This window comes from Panulirus ornatus, chromosome 69 (genome assembly GCF_036320965.1).
Source record: "Panulirus ornatus isolate Po-2019 chromosome 69, ASM3632096v1, whole genome shotgun sequence".
Taxonomy (NCBI): Eukaryota; Metazoa; Arthropoda; class Malacostraca; order Decapoda; family Palinuridae; genus Panulirus; species Panulirus ornatus.
The window spans coordinates 6,949,456-6,966,500 of NC_092292.1; positions in this window are offsets into that span (position 1 = coordinate 6,949,456).

The window sequence follows — 17,045 nt, forward strand, 5'->3', positions numbered from 1 at the left end:
GGTTAGGGAAAATGATTTGGTAAATAGAGAAGAGGTATTAAAAGCTTTACGGAAGATGAAAGCCGGCAAGGCAGCTGGTTTGGATGGTATTGCAGTGGAATCTATTAAAAAAGGGGGTGACTGTATTGTTGACTGGTTGGTAAGGTTATTTAATGTATGTATGATTCATGGTGAGGTGCCTGAGTATTGGCGGAATGCTTGCATAGTGCCATTGTACAAAGGCAAAGATGATAAGAGTGAGTGCTCAAATTACAGAGGTATAAGTTTGTTGAGTATTCCTGGTAAATTATACGGGAGGGTATTGATTGAGAGGGTGAAGGCATGTACAGAGCATCAGATTGGGGAAGTGCAGTGTGGATTCAGAAGTGGTAGAGGATGCGTCGATCAGGTGCTTGCTTTGAAGAATGTATGTGAGAAATACTTAGAAAAGCAAATGGATTTGTATGTAGCATTTATGGATCTGGAGAAGGCATATGATACAGTTAATAGAGGGTCTGTGGAAGGTTTTAAGAATATATGGTGTGTGAGGCAAGTTGTTAGAGGCAGTGAAAAGTTTTTATCGAGGATGTGAGGCATGTGTACGTGTAGGAAGAGAGGAAAGTGATTGGTTCTCAGTGAATGTAGGTTTGCGGCAGGTGTGTGTGATGTCTCCATGGTTGTTTAATTTGTTTATGGATGGGGTTGTTAGGGAGGTGAATGCAAGAGTTTTGGAAAGAGGGGCAAGTATGCAGTCTGTTGTGGATGAGAGAGCTTGGGAAGTGAGTCAGTCGTTGTTCGCTGATGATACACCGCTGGTGGCTGATTCATGTAAAAAAGTGCAGAAGCTGGTGACTGAGTTTAGCAAAGTGTGTGAAAGAAGAAAGTTAAGAGTAAATATGAATAAGAGCAAGGTTATTAGGTACAGTAGGGTTGAGGGTCAAGTCAATTGGGAGGTAAGTTTGAATGGACAAAAACTGGAGGAAATAAAGTGTTTTAGATATCTGGGAGTGGATCTGGCAGCGGATGGAAACATGGCAGCGGAAGTGAATCATAGGGTGGGGGAGGGGGCGAAAATTCTGAGAGCCTTGAAGAATGTGTTGAAGTCGGGAACATTATCTCGGAAAGCAAAAATGGTTATGTTTGAAGGAATAGTGGTTCCAACAATGCTGTATGGTTGCGAGGCGTGGGCTATGGATAGAGTTATGCGCAGGAGAGAGGATGTGCTGGAAATGAGATGTTTGAGGACAATATGTGGTGTGAGGTGGTTTGATCGAGTAATTAATGTAAGGGTGAGAGAGATGTGTGGAAATAAAAAGAGCGTGGTTGAGAGAGCAGAAGAGGGTGTTTTGAAATGGTTTGGTCACATGGAGAGAACGAGAAAGGAAAGATTGACCAAGAGGATATATGTGTCAGAGGTGGAGTGAACGAGGAGAAGTAGGAGACCAAATTGAAGGTGGAAAGATTGAGTGAAAAAGATTTTGAGTGATCGGGGCCTGAACATGCAGGAGGGTGAAAGGCGTGCAAGGAATAGAATGAATTGGAACGATGTGGTATACCGGGGTCGGCGTGCTGTCAGTGGATTGAATCAGGGTATGTGAAGCGTCTGGGGTAAACCATGGAAAATTGTGTGGGTCCTGGATGTGGAAAGGGAGCTGTGGTTTCGTTACATTATTACATGACAGCTAGAGACTGAGTGTGAACGAATGGGGCCTTTGGTGTCCTTTGCTAGCGCTACCTCGAACACATGACGGGGGAGGGGGTTGTTATTCCATGTGTGGTGGGGTGGCGATGGGAACAAATAAAGGCAGACAGTATGAATTATGTACATGTGTGTATATGTATATGTCTGTGTGTGTATATATACGTGTACATTGAGATGTATAGGTATGTATATTTTGCTACCTCGCTGTCTGCCGCGTTAGCGAGGTAGCGCAAGGAAACAGATGTACACATGTATATACATACACTTCCACGCACGCACATATACATAGGTATACATTTCAATGTATACATATGAATGCATACACAGACGTATACATATATACACATGTAGATGATTCATACTTACTGCCTTCATTTATTCTTGTCGCCACCCCGCCACACATGAAATGACATACCCCCCCTCCCCCTCCACCTTTACGTGCGCGAGGTGCCGCTAGGAAAAGACAACAAAGGCCACATTCGTTCACATTCAATCTCTAGCTGTCATGTATAATGCACCGAAACCACAGCTCCCTTTCCACATCCAGGCGCTACAAAACATTCTATAGTTTACCCCAGACGCTTCACATACCCTGGGTCAATCGACTGACAGCACTTCCATCCCGGTATACCACATGATTCCAATTCACTCTATTCTTTGCACGCCTTTCACCCTCCAGCATGTTCAGGCCCCGATCGCTCAAAATCTTTTTCACTTTGTCCTTCCATCTCCAATTTGGTCTCCCACTTCTCCTCGTTCGCTCCACCTCTGACACATATATCCTCTTTGTCAATCTTTCCTCACTCATTCTCTCCATGTGACCAAACCATTTCAATACACCCTCTTCTGCTCTCTCAACCACACTCTTTTTATTATCACAAATCTCTCTTACCCTTTCATTACTTACTCGATCAAACCACCTCACACCACATGTTGTCCTCAAACATCTCATTTCCAAAACATCCACCCTCCTCCACACAATCTTATAGCCCACGCCTCGCATCCATATAACATTGTTGGAATCACATTTCCTTCAAACATACCCATTTTTGCTTTCCGAGATAATGCTCTCGCCTTCAACACAATCTTAAACGATCCCAGCACCTTCGCCCCCTCCCCCACTCTGTGACCCACTTCCGCTTCCATGGTTGCATCCGCTGCCAAATCCACTCCCAGATATCTATAACATTTCACTTCGTCCAGTTTTTCTCCATTCAAACGTACCTCCTAATTGACTTGTCCTTCAACCCTACTGTACCTAATGACCTTGCTCTTATTCACATTTACTCTCAGCTTTCTTCTTTCACACACCTTACCAAACTCAGTCACCAGCTTCTGCAGTTTCTCATCCGAGTCAGCCACCAGCGCTTTATTATCAGGAAACAAGAACTGACTCATTTCTCAAGCCCTCTCATCCACAACAGACTGCATATTTGCCCCTCTCTCCAAAACTCTTGGATTCACCTCCCTAACAAACCCATCCATAAACAAATTAAACAACCAAGAGACATCACACACCCCTGCCGCAAACCAACATTCACTGAGAACCAGTCACTTTCCTCTCTTCCTACACGTACGCGTGCCTTACATCCTCGATAAAAACTTTTCACTGCTTCTGGCAACTTTCCTTTCCACACCACATACTCTTAATACCTTCCACAAAGCATCTCTATCAACTCTATCATATGCCTCCTCCAGATCCATAAATGCTACACACAAATCCATTTGTTTTTCTAAGTATTTCTTCCATACATTCTTCAAAGCAAACACCTGATCCACACATCCTCTACTACTTCTGAAACCACACTTTTCTTCCCCAATCTGATGCTCTGTACATGCCTTCACCTCTTAATCAATATCCTCCCACATAATTTCCCAGGAATACTCAACAAACGTGTACCTCTGAAACTTGAACACTCACTTTTATCCTCTTTGTCTTTGTACAATGGCACTATGCATGCATTCCGCCAATCTTCAGGCACTTCAATATAAACCATACATATCTTAAATATCTTTACCAACCAGTGAACAATACAGTCACCCCTTTTTTTAATAAATTCCATTGCGATACCGTCCAAACCCGCTGCCTTGCCGCCGTTCTTCTTCTGCAAATCTTTCACTACCTCTTCTCTGTTTACCAAATCATTCTCCCTAACTCACTCACTTCGCAGAGTACCTCGTTCAAAACACCCTATATCTGCCACTCTATCATCTAAAGCATTGAACAAACCCTTAAAATACTCACTCCATCTCTTTTTCACATCACCACTACTTGTTATCACCTCCCCATTAGCCCCCTTCAACGATGTTCCCATTTGTTCTCTTGTCTTACGCACTTTATTTACCTCCTTCCAAATATCTTTTTATTATTTCTAAAATTTAATGATACTCTTTCACCCCAACTCTCATTTGCCCTCTTTCTCACCTCTTGCACCATTCTCTTGACCTCCTGCCTCTTTCCTTTCTAGATCTCCTGGTGATTTGCACTATTTCCCAGCAAAACTCATCCAAAAGCCTCTCTCTTCTCTTTCACTAATAATCTTACTTCTTCCCACCACTCACTACCCTTTCTAATCTTCCCACCTCCTACGCTTCTCATGCTACAAGGATCTTTTGTGCAAGCCATCACTGCTTCCCTAAATACATCACATTCTTCCCCCACACCCCTTATGTCCTTTGCTCTCGCCTTTTTCCATTTGCACTCAGTCTCTCCTGGTACTTCCTCACTCAAGTCTCCTTCCCAAGTTTTTTTCTATATGCAAAAACATACTCACACACACACACACACACACACACACACACACACACACACACACACACACACACACACACATACGCACGCACACACACACGCCAGCCTAAGGCAGGCACCCATTCATTGGCCAGACCTAAGGGGAGGATGAACATCTAGGTTGGATGTGGGCCGATTACCTTACCCAGAATTTGAACCCATACGTGCTTCGCCTTGCCTCGTGGTAAGTCATGGTTAGTAAAGTTAACTGCTCCAACCTGGAGAGCGGTATGTGTGTGTGTGTGTGTGTGTGTGTGTGTGTGTGTGTGTGTGTGTGTGTGTGTGTGTGTGTGTGTGTGTGCGCTTGTGTGTGTGTGTGTGTGTGTGTGTGTGTGTGTGTGTGTGTGTGTGTGTGTGTGTGTGTGTGTGTATGTAATCATTATTTGTATGTTATAGGGAGCGAGTTAGACATTTGTGATTCCTTTACTCTCTTATATGAACAAACGCACACACAGACACCCCACTCTAAGCCATGTACCTATTTATCGACCAACTCTGAGGGGAGAATGAATAGCTGGATTAAGCTGTAGGTTGACTGCTGCGCTCAGAATTTTAACCCATACGTACTCAATTCCGGGTGGGCCCATGATGAGTGATGGTCAGTAACGCTGACCAGTCAGTATTTATTGACGATTGTGTATACACACACAAACACCTAAACTAGGTACATTGTTATGGACTAACCCTGAGGGAAGGATATACACCTGGGTTGGGTGTGGGCCTAATGCATCGTCCAGTTCTAGAATCCATGCGGGCCCGTGTGTGTGACTGTGTGTATATGTCTCACAGAGCTCGCTGGATACAGCAATCAGTTCCCTTGTAAGAATGAACTCCAAACGTAATGGGCCATTTAGTTTGTTTACTGCCTCGGGTAAGGCACTAAGGTTAGACGCAATGCAGAAAATCTGAGGAAAGTTATAGAGGAACTAGGGAGGAAGAGGATGGGTGAGGGAGGGGAGAGGATGCTGGGGAGACTATCACTGGGGAGAGGGAAGTGACCACTGTACCTGAGTTATGGCTACAGTGTCTTGGGCGCATCCATCTCTCAATATATAAAATCATAACAATACCTCAAGTACTGTACAGTGTTATGGAAAGCAGTCAATGCAGATGAGTAGGATAGGATAATCGTTAACGTTGGTAAAGGTTTACTTGAAAGTACAAAACAGGAGGGATGTGCGGGTTAAAGGAAGCAGACGGTTGACAGTGGGTTCAGGCGTGCAACGAACGTGGTATGTCTGCCTAGGCTGTTCATCTGGTGGGAACAGGAATGGTCATGGAGATGGGAATTAAATGCACAAATATGAGAACTACGTTGTATCTATTTCTAATGGCAGTATATGTTTCACCCGAGGATTAAGCGAGAAATCTAGTTCGTAGCCACAGCACCAACAGCAGGGGGTAAGAAAGTTAGCTAAATTCAGAGGTAATCAAACGTTTTCAAGTTTCCCGATGACCCGTGAGAGCATAACTCATACATTTATTATCTCTGATACGTGAATGAAATATGACACATTTGTTGTTCGTCTTCATGCAACTATCAACTGGAGAGAAAAAGTTTAGTCCTTCATTTAGTAAATATGTACTCATATTGTTTTCACGTTAGCTGAGACGGCACGGGCAGCTGAGGCCTTAATCAAGGCCATCCCATTAACGCTATATATATATATATATATATATATATATACATATATACCCTAGTCTGAGCCAGGTAACCATCTTATCGACCAACTCCTAGGGATGGATAAACAACTGGTTTGACTGGAGCGACTGCAGCAACCAGGTTTCGAACCTAAGCGCTCGACCCCAGGCGGCCCGTGAATACGTCATGGTCAGGAACGCTAACCGCTACACCACGGGAGTCCATAGTTGTTACCTATCTTGACGATGGTAACTGTTATTGGATGGAATTTCTGATCGTGAAATATGGAAACAATTGATGCATACAACGTAATCCCTAAGCATTCAACGTCCATCTGGGTCCTATGATATTCTCATCCCAAATCCTGTTCTTGTCCACAGAGTCTGATTATGATTTGCATTTTTTTCATATATTATGTATTTTGAGTCAATTATCAAAGTTAACAGTGTGGGATTCATGTATGTAGCTGCAGACCTGCAGAATGATAGATTGTTTAGTGAAAATGTCCTTAACACCATTGTGGAATACCATAAGTACTTCTCTAGAAACAATTCTGTTTTAGATCATGTAACTGACATGAAATTGAGTATAAATTGTTGTCTTCTTATTCACATAATAACCTGTGCCACAACTGAATGCTTCGAGCTGGTTAAGATGAGGGATCTCATGCTTCCGTTTGCTTGCTTATGACTCAAAACGAGTTTACGCAAGTCTAGTCGCATTCTACGTACCAGTAATGAGTTTACTGTACGCAGCTCAATGAATTGTTTCTTGTATGGATTCATAAATTTGCAAAAGATTAGAGGAGAGATATTAGGATAAAAGCGAAGATTTTCGGAAAGGATAGATTTCGATGTCTTAAAATCGCAACCTCACACCTATTACTCTCTGCCTTTGCTAATGTGGACGCTACAAACTCTTTGCGTTGATGTTCTTCTCGTCCTCAGGACATCCTGATACTACCTCTGAAATGTATCGAAGCCTCTATGTTTCTTTTCATTGCGTTCCTTTACAAACCCATTCTAGGCCTCCTTAATGTCGTTGGTGCTGACCTGCGCCTGTTGAAGACCATTAAAGGTTCACTGACCGGTGCATTAATGGCATAATCAAACGCTTCCGCCGCAAATATAACCATTACCAATAAGATATCATCAACAGTAACACTGTAAGTGAAATTTTATGAAAGGGTAATTAGCAAAGACCCATTGACCATTATAGAAGCAGGTGTCATACAACTCTATGGTGATATTAGTGTTAATTGAAATGCGTGAGACACTGGGTGCACAAGTTCATGACTATACTTACGTCACATAAAAGCAAAATGATATCAGCTCTTACGGGAAATGCTGAGAAAATCTATACTTGTATAGCTTTCACGCTGGAGATATTTTTCACATGTTACTAAGTTGTGAGTATTTACAGCGTTACTGTAAGTTACATTTTATATCCGAAATCCAGATCACAGGTCGATGTTATCAGCTCACATAACGGCCAGGTACGGGACGCCCAACCTCGAGCTCCTCCTATCTCATGTCATCCTCTGCAGGATCATCCAGCGATGTACGGAACCTCAACCTGCATGTGGGGTTCCCCTCAGCCCGGACCCACACTATTACTTTACCTGCTTAGAACATCCTCACCCATTAGTATTTCTTCTTCTTCTTCTTCTTCTTCTTCTTCTTCTTCTTCTTCTTCTTCTTCTTTACAATCTACATTTTTCCTCTTCTTTTCATCCTGTTCTCCACCTTCTGATCTCCGCTGCTGATATTTACTACGGCTGCAAAGTTGAGCTTCGCTCGTCATAGTACATTATGTGATCGTTGCCTTGTTGTGTGACATCGTTAATGATTGTGAACATCCGTAGTTCAAACTTACGATAAACTCACTCAGTTAATGATGTACAATGCATTTATGAGTCTCGTCCTTGAACGTAGTTTTACCATTTATCAAAAATTCTTTTCTGTCGGGGAAGAAGACTACATATTACGAGGTGGGAATATTGTGTATATTGATGCTGGACTTAAACGACTGTATTTCGCTCCGCTGGTGAGACTGCTACTTTTAGTCATTTCAAGCCATTCAGTCTCTATCTCTCTCTCTCTCTCTCTCTCTCTCTCTCTCTCTCTCTCTCTCTCTCTCTCTCTCTCTCTCTCTCTCTCTCTCTCTCTCTCCGAACATGCTGATTTCATTGAATCAACAGAAACATTTCTTAACACGATAAACATCGATCTGATCAGAGAGTACAATTTGAAAGACTATGAATTATTTATAAGGGATAGAGACGGTCAAGTAGGTGGAGCTGTATTGCACGTAAAACCATTTAAACATTTCTATGTTCCAATCAGAACTAAATTTTCCCAAATTTACATAAGCATTGTATATAAGCGCCCTCATCAGCCAGCAAATATTGAAACTCATATACGAGAGTTTACAACGAGCAATGAAAGCTAGAGATTCGATCATTCTGAGGGATTTTTGATATTCCTGGAATTGATTGGCGAACTATTTCAGGTGTAGAAAATGAATCTGCTAGACTCATCTACATTGTCGAAGACAATTTTCTCTACTAAACCGCTGCAGAGCCGACCAGGGAAGCTATTGTACTTGAATTAGTTCCTGTATCCCAGGAGTACATGAGACATGATATAATTAGGTTCGATGGAAATATCAACTCCCTTAAAAGCATTAAATTTACTCTTAACTTTAAATGGGAAGATTTTAATGGGTTGCCCAGAGGTATTAGGAACAAAAATGAAATCTACGTACATGCTTAAGAAACCAGGTAGCGACCTAAATCTTGCCATTCAATATAACAGTGTTGAGAGGGAGGTAACACTCATTAAGCAAGAGAAGAGTATGAGTATGGGTCTCATGGGTGTTTTGGTGAGCGTTGATGATCGTGGCGCATACATAGGCCGGCCGGGGTAGAGGGACAGGTGTGTCTTCCGGCTTCCACTCCGTCAATGACACGAAAGACGTCAGGACAATTTAGTGATGGTCTTCCTCACTCATTGAAGCAGCTAAACAGATATATGAGTACATAACATTTTTTTCTTTTAAATTGACGATTGCCTATTATCTAATTGGCATATTTCAGTACTTCCTAGCTGTTTTGCTCCATCCTAAATGTATCCTTCTGTTCCATATAATATGCGATAATCTTGATCCCCTGATCTTCCTCTAGCACTCTTCTTTCTGAACTCACCACGATCCTACTTGTGGACTAAATGACATCACCGATCAATTCTCTCCACATCCAGCCTTGCTGCTCTGACTGTACTTCAGTCGAATTTTGCTGCTTTTGATTGACATTCTTCGTCACATCATCATTCATCTTCAGGATCTGTTAATTATCATATTTCTTTCTAATTCCAGGTACAGAAATTCTTCTTCAATTCTCGGTAGGTCTACCAAGCCTATACCGTTGATATCCTTACAATGTTCAATAAACATCCTGATCATTTCTTTCAGTATCATGTCAGTTCTTCTGTACTACTCTCATTCCTTGGTGTTGTTTGCCTCTGTAAAATCTACGTCATCTACGCTGCTTCCCCCATATGCCACATACTTCAGTCTTGTCGTTGTTCTTCGTTTCAGTTATGTTATTCCTTACGTTGTATGGGATCTACCCAGCCAGTCTTACCTAAAAATAAGTCTCACTGATTAACTGACCTCTCAGTTCACAATGGTTTTCCTGTCATGTCCAAGAACTTCACATTTTATCACCTGCTTACTACGTGTTCTGCTCCTCTAACTTTTCAAATAATTATGTCTTCCAGATCACTGGACTGACAGTCCCTAGTCTCTTGACGTAAGGAATATCTCCGTATTAGTTCTGATCCTCCTTGACCTGGCAGTTGCAATGACAGCTCCAGCCAGTATTCCACACCTCGACTCAGATTGTTCCAACAACAGTCTTTCTCTTTTTGTGTGTGCATAGGCTATGTGTGTGTGTGTGTGTGTGTGTGTGTGTGTGTGTGTGTGTGTGTGTGCTTGTGGCTGACCAGCCCAACACATCAACCAGATGTCCTGGATAATGTGAAGAGAATTGAATATGCTGGTAAACATATATGTAAGACAACCTCATCCACAATATGGAATAAGAATGACCAGTGCAAAAGATTTCTCTCCTCCGCCAGAACTACAGATCATCATTTTCTCATGTATCAAATCGTTCTAAGAGACGTATATGCTGTAGGGATGAGGCATATCGAATCCTTCCTCCTCTTCATGCGTCCAGATCTTCTGTTGGGAAGTGACCTAAATGTTTACAAGCGTAATGGTACATAACATGTTTAAAAAGGTCAATTAGGATGACAATTTCTTTCTATAACGATGGTTGAAGTACTCATTATGAGCTGGTCAATACTTGGACACCTACATAGTGGACCGCTCCATCAAGTAGTGTACTGCAGCGTGTGTGAGCGGATGGTCAGGCTTGTGAAATATTCAGTCTTCTGTCGTGATGGACAGAGTCCCAGAGCCCCAGATCCTCCATACTCTAGTTCATCCCATCAGCTCAGCGCCTGACGTCCAATATTTTCCCGTTAATAGCCAATAAAAGATCTAATTTGATACGAATATTAGATCTGAGCCGTCGTGAAACTCTTCTGTAAAAAAAGATTTGCATTTCAAATTCCATGGCAGACCGGAGCTACGTTCTGCTGTGTTTTCAGAGATCATCGTTCTCAACGAACCATGTTGGCTGAATATTGTTCATCACCCGAGACATACTTCAGTGTGCTGGGCGGGAGCTGCCTGGATGTTGACAAGGTGTGTATTCAGATATAAGCACGGGATCCTATCATGGCTGTCTCCTGACTACCAGACCATCGTAGCGTCACCTCTGAGTCATGTGATCAGCACCCTCAGATGCAGCCACGTGAAATCTGCAAAACCGATCAACTTGGTTGATGAGCATCGCTCGTCACTTTATGTTTTCATCAAGACTTTAAGTATGACTTTCTCCCATTTCGTTGTTAATCCAAAAAACAAATTGTTTTTTACGTTTGCTGGTACTGCATAGGCAACATATCCCCTATTCGAGGCCGCCGAGTTAATACAATATATATATATATATATATATATATATATATATATATATATATATATATATATATATATATATATATATATATATATATATATTGTATATATATATATATATATATATATATATATATATATATATATATATATATATATATATATATATATATATATATATATATATATATATATATATATATATATATATATATATATATATATATATATATATATGCATATATATATATATATATATATATATATATATATATATATATATATATATATATATATATATATATATAAATATATATATTTATATATATATATATATATATATATATATATATATATATATATATATATATATATATATATATATATATATATATATATATATATATATATATATATATATATCTTTTTCTTTCATACTATTCGCCATTTCCTGCATTAGTGAGGTAGCGTTAAGAACAGAGGACTGGGCCTTAGAGGGAATATCCTCACCTGGCCCCCTTCTCTGTTCCTTCTTTTGGAAAATTAAAAAAAAAAAAGAGAGGGGAGGATTTCCAGCCACCCGCTCCCTCCCCTTTTAGTCGCCTTCTACGACACGCAGGGAATACGTGGGAAGTATTCTTTCTCCCCTAACCCCAGGGATAATATATATATATATATATATATATATATATATATATATATATATATATATATATATATATATATATATATATATATGTGTGCGAGGTAGCGCTAGGAAAAGACATCAAAGGCCCCATTCGTTCACACTCAGTCTCTAGCTGTCATGCAATAATGCCCGAAACCACAGCTCCTTTTCCACATCCAGGCCCCACACAACTTTCCATGGTTTACACAAGACGCTTCACATGTGTATGGGGGGGGTTGGGCCATTTCTTTTGTCTGTTTCCTTGCGCTACCTCTCAAAACGCGGGAGACAGCGACAAAGTATAAAAAAAAAAATATATATATATATATATATATATATATATATATATATATATATATATATATATATATATATATATATATACAATAAATATATATATATACATATATATATATAAATATATATATATATTTTTTTTTTCTTTTTTATACTTTGTCGCTGTCTCCCGCGTTTGCGAGGTAGCGCAAGGAAACAGACGAAAGAAATGGCCCACCCACCCCCCATACACATGTATATACATACGTCCACACACGCAAATATACATACCTACACAGCTTTCCATGGTTTACCCCAGACGCTTCACATGCCTTGATTCAATCCACTGACAGCACGTCAACCCCGGTATACCACATCGCTCCAATTCACTCTATTCCTTGCCCTCCTTTCACCCTCCTGCATGTTCAGGCCCCGATCACACAAAATCTTTTTCACTCCATCTTTCCACCTCCAATTTGGTCTCCCTCTTCTCCTTGCTCCCTTCACCTCCGACACATATATCCTCTTGGTCAATCTTTCCTCACTCATCCTCTCCATGTGCCCAAACCACTTCAAAACACCCTCTTCTGCTCTCTCAACCACGCTCTTTTCATTTCCACACATCTCTCTTACCCTTACGTTACTCGCTCGATCAAACCACCTCACACCACACATTGTCCTCAAACATCGCATTTCTAGCACATCCATCCTCCTGCGCATAACTCTATCCATAGCCCACGCCTCGCAACCATACAACATTGTTGGAACCACTATTCCTTCAAACATATATATATATATATATATATATATATATATATATATATATATATATATATATATATATATATATATATATATATATATATATATATATATATATATATATATATATTATATATATATATATATATATATATATATATATATATATATATATATATACTTTATCTATATTCATTTTGCTTTGTCGCTGTCTCCCGCGTTCGCGAGGTAGCGCAAGGAAACAGACGAAAGAAATGGCCCAACCCACCCCCATACACAATGTATATACATACACGTCCACACACGCAAATATACATACCTATACATCTCAATGTACACATATATATACACACAGAGACACATACATATATACCCATGCACACAATTCATATTGTCTGCCTTTATTCATTCCCATCGCCACCTCGCTACACATGGAATACCATCCCCCCCCCCTCATGTGTGCGAGGTAGCGCTAGGAAAAGACATCAAAGGCCCCATTCGTTCACACTCAGTCTCTAGCTGTCATGCAATAATGCCCGAAACCACAGCTCCTTTTCCACATCCAGGCCCCACACAACTTTCCATGGTTTACACAAGACGCTTCACATGCCCTGATTCAATCCACTGACAGCACGTCAACCCCGGTATACCACATCGATCCAATTCACTCTATTCCTTGCCCGCCTTTCACCCTACTGCATGTTCAGGCCCCGATCACTCAAAATCTTTTTCATTCCACCTTTCCACCTCCAGTTTGGTCTCCCACTTCTCCTCGTTCCCTCCACCTATGACACAAATATCCTTTTGGTCAATCTTTTCTCACTCATTCTCTCCATGTGCCCAAACCAATTTAAAACACCCGCTTCTGCTCTCTCAACCACGTTCTTTTTATTTCCACACATCTCTCTTACCCTTACATTACTTACTCGATCAAACCACCTCACACCATACATTGTCCTCAAACATCTCATTTCCAGCACATCCACCCTCCTGCGCACAACTCTATCCATAGCCCACGCCTCGAAACCATACAACATTGTTGGAACTACTATTCCTTCAAACATACCCATTTTTGCTTTCCGAGATAATGTTCTCGACTTCCACACATTCTTCAAGGCTCCCAGGATTTTCGCCCCCTCCCCCACCCTATGATTCACTTTCGCTTCCATGGTTCCATCCGCTGCCAGATCCACTCCCAGATATCTAAAACACTTTACTTCCTCCAGTTTTTCTCCATTCAAACTTACCTCCCAACTGACTTGACCCTCAACCCTACTGTACCTAATAACCTTGCTCTTATTCACATTTACTCTTAACTTTCTTCTTTCACACACTTTACCAAACTCAGTCACCAGCTTCTGCAGTTTCTCACATGAATCAGCCACCATCGCTGTATCATCAGCGAACAACAACTGACTCACTTCCCAAGCTCTCTCATCCACAAGAGACTTCATACTTGCCCCTCTTTCCAAAACTCTTGCATTCACCTCCCTAAAAACCCCATCCATAAACAAAGATTTTGTGTGATCGGGGCCTGAACATGCAGGAGGGTGAAAGGTGGGCAAGGAATAGAGTGAATTGGATCGATGTGGTATACTGGGGTCGACGTGCTGTCAATGCATTGAATCAGGGCATGTGAAGCGTCTGGGGTAAACCATGGAAAGTTGTGTGGGGCCTGGATGTGGAAAGGGAGCTTTTTTTTCGGGCATTATTGCATGACAGCTAGGGACTGAGTGTGAACGAATGGGGCCTTTGTTTTCTTTTCCTAGCGCTACCTCGCACACATGAGGGGGAGGGGGATGTTATTCCATGTGTGGCGAGGTGGCGATGGAAATGAAGAAAGGCAGACAGTGTGAATTGTAAGAATGTGTATATATGTATATGTCTGTGTGTGTATATATATATGTGTACATTGAGATGTATGGGTATGTATATTTGCTTGTGTGGACGTGTATGTCTATACATGTGTAAGGGGGTGGGTTGGGCCATTTCTTTCGTCTGTTCCCTTGCGCAACCTCGCAAACGCGGGAGACAGCGACAAAGCAAAATAAATAAACAAATAAGATAATTATAAACGCTAAAATGTATAGGTATGTATTTGTGCGTGTGTGGACGTGTATGAATATACATGTGTATGTGGGTGGGTTGGGACATTCTTTCGTCTGTTTCCTTGCGCTACCTCGCTAATTTGGGAGACAGCGACAAAGTATAATAGAAACAAAAAAAAGAAATGTATATATATGTATATATATATATATATATATATATATATATATATATATATATATATATATATATATATATATATATATATATATATATATATATCTTTCTTTCTTTCAAACTATTCGCCACTTCCCGCATTAGCGAGGTAGCGTTAAGAACAGAGGACTGGGACTTTGAGGGAATACCCTCACCTGGCCCAATTCTCTGTTCCCTCTTTTGGAAAATTAAAAAAAACGAGAGGGGAGGATTTCCAGCCCCCCGCTCCCTCCCCTTTTTGTCGCCTTCTACGACACGCAAGGAATACGTGGGAAGTATTCTTTCTCCCCTATCCCCAGGGAAAATATATATATATATACATATATATATATATATATATATATATATATATATATATATATATATATATATATATATATTTATATATATATATATATATATATATATATATATATATATATATATATATATATATATATATATATATATATATATATATATATATATATATATATATATATATATAGTTCTGGGAGCCTTGAAGAATGTGTGGAAGTCGAGAACATTATCTCGGAAAGCAAAATTGGGTATGTTTGAAGGAATAGTGGTTCCAACAATGTTGTATGGTTGCGAGGCGTGGGCTATAGATAGAGTTGTGCGCAGGAGGATGGATGTGCTGGAAATGAGATGTTTGAGGACAATGTGTGGTGTGAGGTGATTTGATCGGGTAAGTAACGTAAGGGTGAGAGAGATGTGTGGAAATAAAAAGAGCGTGGTTGAGAGAGCAGAAGAGGGTGTTTTGAAATGGTTTGGGCACATGGAGAGAATGAGTGAGGAAAGATTGACCAAGAGGATATATGTGTCGGAGTTGGAGGGAACGAGGAGAAGTGGGAGACCAAATTGGAGGTGGAAAGATGGAGTGAAAAAGATTTTGTGTGATCGGGGCTTGAACATGCAGGAGGGTGAAAGGAGGGCAAGGAATAGAGTGAATTGGATCGATGTGGTATACCGGGGTTGACCTGCTGTCAGTGGATTGAATCAGGGCATGTGAAGAGTCTGGGGTAAACCATGGAAAGCTGTGTAGGTATGTATATTTGCGTGTGTGGACGTATGTATATACATGAGTATTGGGGTGGGTTGGGCCATTTCTTTCGTCTGTTTCTTTGCGCTACCTCGCAAACGCGGGAGACAGCGACAAAGCAAATGTACATGCTCTGTACATGCCTTCACCCTTTCAATCAATACCCTCCCATATTATTTACCAGGAATATTCAACAAACTCATACATCTGTAATTTGAGCACTCACTCTTATCCCCTTTGCCTTTGTGCAATGGCATTATGCAAGCATTCCGCCAATCCTCAGGCACCTCACAATGAGTCATACATACATTAAATAACCTTACCAACCAGTCAACAATACAGTCACCCCCTTTTTTAACAAATTCCACTGCAACACCATCCAAACCTGCTGCCTTGCCGGAATTCATCTTCAGCAAAGCTTTTACTACCTCTTCTCTGTTTACCAAATCATTTTCCCTAACCCTCTCACTTTGCGCACCACCTTGACCATAACACCCTATATCTGCCACTCTATCATCAAACACATTCAACAAACCTTAAAAATACTCACTCCATCTCCTTCTCACATCACCACTACTTGTTACCACCACCCCATTAGCCACTTTCACTGAAGTTCCTATTTCCTCCCTTGTCTTACGCACTTTATTTACCTCCTTCCAGAGCATTTTTTTATTCTCCCTAAAATTTGATGATACTCTCTCACCCCAACTCTCCTTTGCCCTCTTCTTCACCTCTTGAACCTTTCTCTTGACCTCCTGCCTCTTTCTTTTATACATCTTCCAATCATTTGCATTTTTCCCTGCAAAAATCGTCCACATGCCTCTCTCTTCTCTTTCACTAATAATCTTACTTCTTCATCCCACCACTCACTACCCT